Genomic DNA, 11,019 nt, shown 5'->3' with positions numbered 1-11,019 from the left:
CAATTGTACAGAACACGTCTGCAGTCCTGCAAATAGCAAAACTCCCAAACAAAACTTGGCAAGCACAGCAGATTATTTTTTGTTTTGCTTCCGGGAGAATAAAAATGTGTTAAAACAAAACGTATTGACGAATTCTGTTATGCCCAAGTTTACTCGGGATAATAAATATTTGCAATATACACCGAAGAGCCATTACATTATGACCACCCTGCTAATAACATGTAGGACCACCTTTAGCCCTCAAACAAAACTGCTATCAACCGCGGTGACATTGATTCCACAAGGTGCTGATAGGTAGTCTGAGGTATCTGGTACCAAGCGTTCACCAACTGGTCCTACAATTCCCTCACGTTTCGAGGGGCTAGCGTGGCAGCACGAATTTGGTTTTCCAAGTAGGACCACAAATGCTCTATTGGATTAAGGTCAGGTGAATTTGGGGGCCAAGACATGATATGAAAGTCACTGGAATGTTCCTCGACGATTCGACCCTTATGACATGGTGCATTATCCTGTTGGTAAACACCATCCCCCGCAGGAAAAACTGTTGCTATGAATGGGTGAACCTAGTCTGCAACTATGTTCAAGTAGCTTACAGACGTCAGGGATTGTTCTATGAGGATTATGGGTTCTAATGTGCCCCATGGCGAGAAACCATGAAAGCCTTGGCGAGCCCATTGTTATAGATGGAGGGTGGTCGTAATGTAATGGCTCTTCGGTGTATACTTACCCGAGTTAAATCAGGATAATCAAGGAAGCAGTTAAGTCTCATTGGAAATTAATATTTTGGCGAGAAATAAAAGTTGTAGAAATGAAAGATCACTGAACAGCATGTATATTACAAACTTCTTCTGAAACAACTTAAAAAATGGTAGCAGGAGGGTGCGATTTATTTTGCATGAACAAGATGGTTATACAACCGTAATAATAATATTTTTATTTGGATCAAAAATCTTTTATACCTGAAGTGGAAAGAGTATGAGTTATCCGCTTTGTAATTGAATATTTACTTTTTGTGTTTTTATAAATGGACCACTTTTTGTTGCCAGGAATTAAATTTATTGAACAGTTTGTTGAATCTAAAGAAGGAATTTCTTGAAATCAATTCAATTGGTAAAACAGCTCTTTATGTTTATATTTCACTAGTTTTCGTTTATAGTCACACATTTAGTTTGCAATTTCTTTGAATATCTTATTTTAAAACAAAATGAGAAATTATGCGAGGAAAAGAATCAATGATGTCATTAATTCCAGGTTTGTTTATAGCTCACTACTTTGTGGCGCAATTTCTTTGAATATCTTATTTTAAAACAAATAAGAAATTATGCGGAGGAAAAGAATCAGTGATGCCATTAATGCCAGGATTCGAGATCACAAGAATATTGCTTTTATTCTACGGATGATATTAAATTAGCCGTGGTGGATAAGGGATTAAGTGCTCCCAATGAAGTGACCCACGTTCAAATCCCTGTAATGACTGATCAAAACAAATTCTGCATTCACCGACCATAGTGCAGACATAAAATATTCTGAAACGCATCATGGAATAGAATCCCCTTGTTGTCGGGCTAACCGAGGGAGTATTTCGTGATTTTTCTCTCCATGTAACGCAAATGCGAGTTAGTTTCATCAAAATGTCCTCCACGAGCGATAGTTTGTCCTAATGCTTCACCCAAGAGTTCTATTGTCTTCTGGGTTGGACCCAAAATTATAAAGCTACGGAGTTTAATATTCACAAACTCAATATTGGTTAGCTGTTAAACGGTGATTTTAAAACAATGCTCAAGCAGTAAATTTCACAAAGGAAATTCAGTTTTAATGGATATATAGGTTAATCAAGCAATAGGGAACATGGTTTACAGGGAACTCCCGGATATAGTGAACGAAATGTTCGCTCCCTTTCCTTGTTATACACATATAATATTATTTTTTGTGAATATAGTGAAAAGAAGAGAGAAAAGAAGAGAGAAAATTGGATATTATGAACTTTTCTGTCTTCGATTTGATTTTTTCTTCATTTTTTGGAAATTTTGAAATTTCTACATAAAATACATATACCAATTTTTTAAATCTATTGAGTGAGCATTTTGTTTGTTTGTTTCTTCTATTTCAGTTTCCCATCCCTAAATAAAGGACATCCCTAAATTTTTTGTACGTAAAACGAAGAATAATAAAAAATAAAAGTTAACACATTTTTTGTTACAACATATTGTTTGTTAATCATTTTTGTATATATTTTTGTTAGTCATTTGTTTAAATAATGCATAATAAGCAGTGCGGAAAAATTTGTTAAAATTGTTTGCAGTACGGATATAGTGAACTCCCGGTTATAGCGAACAGAAATTTCGATCCCCTGTATGTTCACTATAGCGGAGTTTGATTGTATTTACTTTCGAATTTTCACAGCATTTTTGATAATTTGATTTTGCTGCAAAGTTCCTTTATCAGAGTTTTCTACATTATTGTCAAAATTATTAAAACATTTTATATATATTATAAAATTATTATATTATATTGTTAAATTTTATTTTAAAAATTGCCGTTCCATAATACTTTTACTTTTAAAATTTATTTGATAGTTTTAATTTTTCCAAAACAGAAAAGGCAGCCAACTCATTAATTTTTAATGTCAAGACTCTGACCAGATGATTTTGGTATTTTGTCAAGAAACATAATTTCACGATGTCAAGGTTAATTAATCAAAGAATATTTCTGATCAAGACAGACGCATGCGTCTCAATAAGTAGGTCAGCATCTGATCAATCCACGAAGAAAATACTTTCAGTACAATTCGTGAGATATATCTATCAAAAGTGTGAGTATAATTTCTTTACTTTTTTTTTCCCTTGTCATTTTGACACGAGATTATTTATAGATGTAATTGAAAATAATTTGTTTGGAAACAAGCTCGTTGTATCATGTACTCAGATATCTATCCCTAAATAAAACCTCTCATAATTTTTTTATTTCTAATAATTCTAGGGAAAACAACGCAAGAATTTAGTATCTTTTCGTTGAAATTACAAGAACAAGTAGAAAAAATCAAGATCTAGATAAAATTGAGAATTCTATAAAAGCAATAAAAGATTTTCATTTACACGTAGAGATGCAAAGAAATAAAAATTCTAGAAATGTCTATCTTCAAATTATAATAATTTAGTATAAATTATCTTAATTTTGAATTTAGAGACAGAGCTATGAATTTGTAGCCGAAGAAAATTTTGCGAAAGTCGAAATGAAATGGGTCGAATAGTTTGAGTTATTCAATTTTAAAATATCGCATACAGTCCCTGGCGAATTATTATACGCACTATAAGATTCTATGTAAAATCTTAGTATCAGATGATACTATGCAGCTTTATTGTTATTACGTGACTGAAACCGATTTGCACTTGTCTATGTTCGTATATTAATTGGTTAAATTAGACGATATATAACATAAATTCGACGATTGGATAAATTAGACGATATCTTATATAAATAGAGAATATTTATGATATCAGGTATTATATTAGTATATCATAATAATTTGACCAAATTATTAGGAACACTGTAGTTTTTTTTAAATAATTACATGTTTTGTACGAGTTTACATGCAATACTTTTATATTTAAACATACACGTAATTGGTTTTTAATTAAGAGATTTTTTATACTTCCTATTTGTATTTATTTTTAACGTATTGCATTACAATGTTAACCAATTAATACACGAACGTAAACAAGTGCAAGCCGGTTTCAGTCGCGTAAAAGCAATAAAGCTGTATAGTATCACCTGATAGTTAAAAATTTACAGAGCATCTTTAGTGCGTCTAATAATTTGACTAGTGACTTTACACTTAAATTTTGATTACCTGAAAACTATTGGACTGATTTCGTCTCAATTTTTTTTCATGGATAATAGCATACCTTAAAATGATTTACAAATACAATTCACCATTTTTCAATTATTTTTAAATACTTTAATAAAATGTGACGAGAAAAATGATCAAAAATTAATTTTTACATGATCTGGACAAATAGATTTTATAATTGTGTGCAAGACGTTTTCGATTCACTTATTGAGATCTAGATTCTGGGGTATTCAAACCTCCCTCCAGCTTTTAGTATATTTTCCAGATCACGATATTCCCCTCCCTATTTTTCGAGGTCAAAAATTCAAAACTTTTGGGAGAAAAAAGGTATGTTTATTCAGACACAGTAAATTTTTATGTTTGATTGCGTGACTTAAATTATAGTATCATTTTATATAACACGCGAAATTTTACTATTTTTACATATTTCAAACGTCTGGAAATGTTGCAAACATAACAAAACGGGAGAATGGCGCTAAATTAAATAATCTTGTAATTAAAATTTAATAAAAATTTTATTATCAAAATATAAATTGAAAATTTTATAATCAGAATTTTATAAACAAAATATTAAACTTTTTAATGAGCTCGAGCGCGATAATAAACTATCTATCGCTATCATTTGACAATTTCCAAACGTAACTGAAGTTAGCGTTTTCGGAAGAAAAAGCAATTCATGAATTGTGTAAAAACATGAGAGCTTGGTAATAATAGATTCAGATACATTCTTCGAAGTTTGTATAAAAGCTTGATTCAGTGTTAACTTGAAATACAATATAATACAATTCATACAATTTTCCTCATTTCAATATTCCTTTGTTTGGCCTCAAGATAAGGCCAAGTAAAGGAAGAAAGAAAGTGTGATGAAAATCAGAACAAAAATCGAATTATGAACTTTGGAGATTTTACAAGTTTGAATGAATTTCCATTATTTATGAGTAATTTTTTACTTATGAGGAGCAAAAGTTTTCAATAGATTTTGAGGCATTTTTTATGCTGAAAGATTGCTTTCACTGTGAGGTACCTTTTTTTTATGGGGTTTTTACACCTTAATATGTTGTAGAGTCCCGTCTAATCTGGAAATGTTTTTATTTGCGCAGTAAAAAATTCCTTAAAATTGCTTCAGAAATTTCTGGGAGTCAATATATTTTATCATAAAATTTGATACCATAATTTTAATCGTAATATTTACTGAATTACGGTGATTCAGTAAATATTACTGTGAAAATTTCGGATTATTGGATATTTTTTGTTCTGTAAAATTTTATAGTAAAAAGTATTGTCACTTTGAGGGCCAGTACTTTTTTACCGCAATTTTTTCGGAGTTTTGTTTACTTTTTTGTAATTTTTAATTTTATTTTTTTTGCATTGTGCTACACCGATTACGCTATACAAGTTTATTCTAATACACTGCCATGGAAAAAAATATTTTTTAATTAATGTTAAAGTTAATAATGATAAAAAAGTTTGAATTTTAATGTATCCTTAAGTAAGTTAATAATAAAAAAGAAAGTAAGTTAAGTGTATCCTTTAAGCTACTAATAAGAAAGTTTATCCCTTTAAGCTACTATTTTTTAAATCTAAAATGTAAAATTTTTTTTGTATAGTTCGTAAGAAATGTAAAGATAAAAATGTGATCTTTTTTTAGCTTTATTAGTCAGAAAATTTTTAACCGATTTCGTTCAATTTTTAAAGCATATAAAATTCAATGAAACAGTCAAACTTTGTATTCTTTTCAATCAACAATTTTTTTGATCATTAAAAAAAAAAAGCTACAAATAACTGCTAAATTTTGCATAAAATCATTTTGGGGTTTTTTAAAATGGATTCTGTGAATTTTCGATTTTCCAATTAGTTCCATAGATATGCATAATTAGTTAGCAAAAAACCTAAGGAATCAAAAGAAGGATATAAATGAGAGCAATTCAATTATCACGAGTTAAAATAATTGCTACTCAACTATTTAATTAAAATCAGCTGTAGATTAGATAAATACGGTGATCTTTTTATTCTGGAGACAGCGCGAAATGCGTGTTTAAAAAATTAACACAGCTAAATAGCTATATCCATATTCTTAAACTTGCATTTCGAGCCGAGTCTTTATCTTGAACATGCTTTTTGAGCTGTGTCTATTTTTGTGGACAAGCATTTGTCCATTTTTTAAAAAATCATTTCGAGCAGTATAATAAAAAGCTCGTCGACAGTATAAAAATTGATATTGGATTAACGAGTTATGTATATGGTATTACAATCTGTGTGCCAATGTTGATAGTATTTTTGTACTCTTTGATGTTTATTGTAATTTTCTGTTTTATAATGTTGATTGTAATTTGACGTGATCAGTAAAATCAGTATATTAGTTTAAGAATGAATTGAAAGTTTACCTTAGAGCTCGATTTATTCAAAAAAAGTCTTTTACTATGATGCATAAAATTATTTTAAATTAATTGGAATAAATAAAAAAATAAAAATTTTACATTCTTAAAATCTGAAACTAAATATGTGGAATAATATGTGAATAAATATGTGGAATACATAGGAAACTATTAAGCCAAATGTTACTTAGTTTCGTATAAAATCATAAGATATATTAAAATACGTAATAATATAAAAAAGTAATAAAAAAATAATAAATAAAAGTAATTCTAATTCGGGTAAACTTTAGCTCATTCCCGTGGCAGAATCGCAGCGACACGGCGACATTGTCGCAGAACGTTGCAGAGTTCTTGTAGAATGATTTTTCTTTTTAAAAGTGAAAAAAAATTTTTTTATTTTCTTTTCTGCAGAAATTTACACGTAATATTTGAATCATGCATTTAGATAATAACTTTTTGACGCTCTCAATTTAAGCCGATAGTATCGTAAATCAATTAAATGTTTCGATTGTATTTTTTGGCTGTTATTGATATTGATTTTCAGATGGCTTTTAAATATCCCGACATGCGTCAAACAATATGGAAAATTCAAATCGTGCGTTTGAGTATTTACTTTTTAAGGCAATAATTCTATCGAATTTTTGTCAGTTATTGCTACTGATTTCTCCATAGTTTTTAAATCCGATATTTTTTACACGATATTATTTATTACACCAACCTTCATGAAACGAAACTCGCATTTGTGGAATCAGATTCACGCGATTTCATCGTCGATCTTTTTTTCGGCAATTTTCTTCGGATTTCATGATTCATTATTTTTTTCTATCGTGATGATTATTTACAAAATGAGAGGAAAAAGAAATGGAAGAATTTCACCCATAATATTAGAATAAAAAATTATTACACTTTCAATTAAAAATTTCTTTAAATTTTTCTTTTTGTAAACGCAGCGGTTTTGTTATTTTAAATAAGTAACATATATGTTTCTTATTAAAAGTATCTTGCAGAAAAATATTAGTGCTAGAGAGTTTTGTCGCAGATAACTCGAAAAAATTCGGCCACAGGGCTCATAACTAGTTTAGCACCAGTACACTAATAACTTCATTTCACTAATAACTTCATTTCACTAATAACTTCATTTCAATAAAAATCTTCACTCAACTCAACTTTCAACAAATAAATAAATAAATTAAAATCTTAAGTATTCTTTAAAAATAAAAATAACATGTTTAAAAAGTGATATATGTGATAAAAGTGAAGTGATGATAGTGCATTTATAAAGCATGATGTGAATAAGTGATATCAAGTATTCATAATTCATTCTTACACATTTTTTACTGAATTAAAATTCTTATCAAAAACAGATGAAGATTCAATAATTCGTTTCATTAAACCACATTAGGGCATTATTTATTCTATATGTTTCTGTAATGGCATATTTTTTGAAATCTATAACACTTGGATTTAATTATGATTCATTTAAGCGGAAGATTAGATGCGGAATTAATTGATCTTAAACTTTGTTGAATTTTAAAATTTTGCGTATAATGTATTAAGCAGTTATAAGTCAAAAACTAAAAAAGTGTCAAAAATTGATCAGTTTTTTTGGCTTTCTCGCTTCAGAAGCCGTCGCAAACTATTCTTGTTTGGGATGCCTAAAGTGAAACGAAATCATTTCTGGGAATTAGTTCGCATTTTTTTGATCGCATTTGACAGGAGTATTGTGGTCAGGGCACAGATTTTCGGGAAATTCCTTTGAAGAAAAGATCTTGATAAAAAACAACTGGAAAAAATTTTTATAGAATTTTTTGACCAAATCTATGATTAGGGGGCCAGTTTGAAATTTTGACTCAATTTTCGAAAATAGCGTAACTACAAAAGGCTTGTGATAAAAGGCCATGCTTGTTTATGATTTTAACAGAAGCTTGAAATCCCAATCTTCCTTAATCCATATCGAAAGTTATTACAATTTTAATTTCTTTTTCGAGAATTTTTTGCACTATTTTTGCTTTACGTTACATTTTGATTTCTTGTGCAAAAACTATTAGACATAAAAGCTTTCAATTATAAAGGTTCGGGTTGAATTAATTTGGCAAAAATCCCTTTTTTTGTTTTTTTACTGACCGAAACAAAACATACCTTCTTGATTTTTTTCATATTGAAAAATATGGCGTTGAATATTATCAAAAAAAAATTTGGTCAAGAAACTTTGTTTTTGTGCCGTTAGAAAATCGACTGAAAACTTTTTATTGTTAAGATATAAAGCAAAAAACATCCTATTGCCCTTTTTTACGTCGAAAAGTATGATATTTAACATTATGAGAAAAAATTGACGTATTGAAAGTTGTTTCTTTCCAGTAAAAAGTTCTTGAAACTTAAGATTCCTTGAAATAAAATTCCCAAAAGATTATTCGAATAAAACTTTTGTTTAAAAAAAAATTATACACACATTTTCAATATTTTAATAACTTAATTAAATAGTGCTGGCTTTTTTCCTAATGACCTCAAAATGAAGGCTCACAAACAAGTAAGAAATAAACATTTTTATCATCAGAGATCTGCAACTACTAAATTTTCTTAAATAGAGTAAAATTTCAAATTGGCCCCTCTAGTCGAAGTTATTATACAAAACTAGGTTGTTCTAAAAAAATAGGTAGTTTTTTCATCAAAACTTTTCTACAACAAAATTTTCATTAAAATCTGTAACATGACGTCAACGAGATATTTTTTTTTTTGATTCGGTTGATTTCACTTTGAATGAGCTCTTCATTTCGCCTTCCTTCCCTCTCTCTGTACGCGCACACACACACACGCACACACACACACTATAACAAAAAAATCGATGCACCAAGAAGGAGTTGTCCGATTGAAACGAAAATTGTGGATAGGAAGACAATGTACAGAATAGTAAATGATTAAAATTTCAGAACAATTGGATAATTTATTGCAGAGTTACAGTAACAAGTTCAATAAGGTGTTGAACCGCCTCTAGCCTGGATATAAGCTGCCACACGGCATGGCATAGACCGATAAAGCTCCCGGATGGTCTCTTGCGGTATTTCCTGCCAAATTCGATCCAATTGTCGAACGAGGTCATCAACATTCCGTGCCAGATGCAATCACCTTCCCATCATATCCCAGACATGCTCGATGGGAGAGAGATCTGGTGATCTGGCAGGCCAAAGAAGAGTTTGACAAGCTTGCAGGCAGTTCATAGCAACACGTGCCGTATGTGGTCTGGCATTGTCCTGTTTAAAAACCAGCCCAGGGCGCTGCAAAAGGAACGGTAGCAAAACAGGTCTTAGGAAGTCGTCGACGTACCGCTGTGCAGTGAGTGTACCTCTAATGACGACCAAAGGGATCCGGCTGTCAAAGGAAATGGCACCCCAGACCATAATGCTTTGTTGAGGGCCGGTGTGGCGTGCAATAGTGAAGGCAGGATCCCCCCTCTGCCCTGTGAGTCTCCAAACAGGTCTTCGATGATCGTCAGGACACAGTTGGAAGCGGGATTCGTCGCTAGACTATACGTCCTCAGTCGGCATCATTCCAGCCATACCTGTTCAAAACATTCAAGCATACGAAATTTCAAAGCAATCGGATGATTGCTTCTTGGTGCGTCGATTTTTTTTGTTATAAAAAACTAACCACGTTCTCACACTTTATTATTCACATTCTGTTTTTTAATTCAATCTTGGTTTCAAGTTATGGATAGTTAAGACGTAACATATTACGGGACTATTTTGCAAGATTTTCCCGAATTTTTATTCGGGAGCACTTCAATTTTGTGTCACTTCGTTTTCTGATTCTAGTGGTTAAGTAAAGTTTAGTTTGCTCTTTTTAACTCCTGTGCCCGTCTGCCTCACTCACCTAGCCTCTCTCTCTCTGTATATATATATATATATATATGCAAGTTCAAAATGAAGACATAGCAAAGGAAAATTATAGACATATGAAAAAAAAGGGGGGGAATAATAATGAAAAAAATAACAAACAACTGATTTAGAAAAAAGGATTAAATTTAAAAAAAACCCGAAAAATAAAAGATATAATCTTTTCATCAGCCCACACGATTATATCCACAAAAAAGAGTGCTTTCCGATATTGTATCAGTATAGCTAATGCAAATTAATACAATTGTGTGAGGAGCACTCAAAAATTTTTTTTACAAAAAATAAATACTTTTAGAAAATAAATATTTATTTAAGAAAAAATCGAAAAGAGAAACAATTTATTTATTTTCTAAAATTATTTATGGTCAACTTTTCAAATTATCCGGTATAATATTACCTTGCGCACATCCATTTCGGGCCCATCCTTGGTAACTAACAAATCAATGCACAGCATAACAAATCCCTTCAGCAATGCAGTAAGAACGACACTTTAAATTCCTCTAGCTACACTCAATTTGCGTTTTTGTTTTCATATTTTGTAATCTGGCAATCTTGTTGCGAAAATATTTTTAAATCATTCTTGAAAAATTTCCCGTTCCTGTAAGTACATCTGATTTCGCTACTCGCTTTATAGTTTTTGTTTTGTTTTATGGTATTTTTTCTTTTTATGCTATTTTATTTTATGTTTTTACGTGTTATTTTTACTTATTGTGATCTATTTTATTTGTTGTAATTTTTGTAAAAAAATTTTTTTGAGTGCTCCTTACACTATTGTATTAATATATTTTGCTTTGGCTATATTGATACAATATCAGAAAGCACTCTTTTTTGCGGATATAATCGTGTGGGCTGATGAAAAGATTATATCTTTTATTTTCCGGTTTTTTAAAAAAAAATTTCATCC

General features: G+C 30.4%; 1 protein-coding gene across 4 annotated transcripts in view; it reads left to right on the top strand.

Annotated features, from left to right (window-relative positions):
* Positions 1-11,019, top strand: part of iav (transient receptor potential cation channel subfamily V iav) — an 81,637-nt gene that overhangs the window by 13,390 nt on the left and 57,228 nt on the right. Inside the window, exon 2 of one of the 4 annotated variants that reach the window (XM_087155866.1) lies at positions 2,597-2,812. The exons of the other annotated variants lie outside the window; for them this stretch is intronic. The gene's annotated coding sequence lies outside the window, so the exon portion shown is untranslated. The remainder of the gene's footprint in view (positions 1-2,596; positions 2,813-11,019) is intronic. 4 annotated transcript variants of the gene reach the window in all.

Source organism: Parasteatoda tepidariorum, chromosome 12 (genome assembly GCF_982258835.1).
Source record: "Parasteatoda tepidariorum strain Cologne lab strain chromosome 12, Ptep-v5.0, whole genome shotgun sequence".
NCBI lineage: Eukaryota > Metazoa > Arthropoda > Arachnida > Araneae > Theridiidae > Parasteatoda > Parasteatoda tepidariorum.
The sequence above is the reverse complement of the archived record's forward strand: the minus strand, read 5'-3'. Positions and strand labels throughout refer to the sequence as shown.